At 63.6% G+C, this 1700-nt stretch overlaps 1 long non-coding RNA gene across 1 annotated transcript; it reads right to left on the bottom strand.

Annotated features, from left to right (window-relative positions):
* Window positions 1-737: 737 nt before the first annotated feature.
* Window positions 738-1700, bottom strand: LOC142359354 (uncharacterized). Its single transcript, XR_012762285.1, has 3 exons — window positions 1641-1700; window positions 904-1263; window positions 738-813 (listed from the first exon to the last, which is right to left on the bottom strand). It is a non-coding gene; the product is annotated as an uncharacterized LOC142359354 (long non-coding RNA).

A 1700-nucleotide genomic window follows, 5' to 3' on the forward strand; every position in this document is an offset into this window, starting at 1 on the left:
GGAGCTCAGAGAGAAAGAAGGGTCGAAAGAAAACGCCAGAGAGGTAGAGAAATCAAGAAAAACAGGGACGAGGAGCCTTGCAGAGACGGAGCACGAAAATGTTGGGCCGGTGAGCGCGAAAGAGGGAGAGAGAGACAGGGGCAGGGGGAGGAGATGAAGAAGAAAGGAGAGACAAAGATGGCAATGGAGCACAGGACACACAGGCAGAGAGAGAAAAAGGACAGTGAACAGGAAAAAAGGGACCGAGAAACAAAGAAAGGGTCAGATCTAGACAAAGAGACCAAGAAGAGGGGGGGGGCGGGGGGGGGGGGTGTGCAGGGAAACCCCAAAACAAACCAGCAAGGGGCTACAGGACGGAGAGAAAGGGCCATGAAGCAGGACAGAGAAGGAGAGAAGGGCAAAAAGGGAGAGCTGGCTGAACAGGGACGTATAGCAAGAAACGACCGGACAGGCAGCAGGACAGAGAAACAGAGCAACAGAGACAGGGAGCCGGCTAAAGAAATTCTGGAGGGAGAAAAAGAGGGAGAGGTAGCAGGACACAAACACAGACAGAAGACGGGAGGTACAGGGAAAGGGAAAGAAAAGGAAAAAGAAAAAAAAAAAACAAACAAAACAATCACAGCAGCGTGGGAGAGAGGAGGATCCAGGGGAGGGCCCGGGACGCAGAAGAGGGGCGACAGGGCCCCGGAGGCCCGCCACTCACCGCAGATCTCACTCTCGGCGCTGCCGGGAGACTCTGCTGCTTCAGGCGCTTCTCTCTCCTGCGCTCCTCCCTTCCTCTTCCGTAACTCCGGTCGCTTGGCTGTCCTACACCTAAGAAAAAACGCGCATGTGTCGCGGCTCTCAGGACACGAGGCTCCCTAGGCACGTAGCCTCGCTCGCTCACGCGCTCCACAACCGTACCATGCTGCTGCTGGTGACACATACAGACCCTGCGGGACACGCTGGCGGCCTGGCCTGCTGCAGGCTACCAAGAGGGAGCCTTCCTCACCCGCAGAGGCAGGCTCTCTCCTGCCTGCGGAGCCAGGCAGCTGCCAGCCAGGTGGCCTTCCATTTTTTCTTCTTCTTCAGCCTTCTCGGGACTCTCCAGCTTCAGCCCCGCCAGCTCCCGTCCGCAGCCACTCAGCGCTCCGCCTCTCCCTTTTCGCCCCCACGACGCCAGGAGACCGAGGCCCGGCACACACAGCCCTCACAAGCCTGGAGCGGGCGCAGCCAACGGCATCCCCAGGGCAGGAACGGACAAACGCGTCCTCAGCGCGGCCCCTGCCACAGAGAAAGAAGCAGCGGCGACCGCGTTAAGGGAGGCCGAGGCACGCTCGAGGCCCAGTGTGCCGCCCGCACCACGGGCCTTGGGGGAGGCCGGGGGCTCCGGGACAGGCTTCAGGGGACGTGCTGGAGCTGGGGGCGGCTGCGCGGGGCGAGCGGGGCCGGGGAGCGCTGCCGAGTTGGGGGGGGTGCCCGCCTCCTTCCCCCCTTCCCTTCCGTCACCTCCCGCCTCTGGCCCCGGGGCTGCCCGCACCCGCCTCGCCTCCAGCGCACCGGCAGCCTGTCACAGCGGACGGCTCGAAGCTTCCCGTCCCACCACCCTCGGGCGACCACCACGCACCCCCGCACCCGCCGGAGGGGAGCCCGCGCCTCACGGCTGGCCTCTCTGCTCCCCCGCCGCCCCGGCACCCGACACCAGGGCGCCGCCATGCTGC

This window comes from Opisthocomus hoazin, unplaced genomic scaffold, assembly GCF_030867145.1.
Source record: "Opisthocomus hoazin isolate bOpiHoa1 unplaced genomic scaffold, bOpiHoa1.hap1 HAP1_SCAFFOLD_199, whole genome shotgun sequence".
NCBI classification, from domain to species: domain Eukaryota; kingdom Metazoa; phylum Chordata; class Aves; order Opisthocomiformes; family Opisthocomidae; genus Opisthocomus; species Opisthocomus hoazin.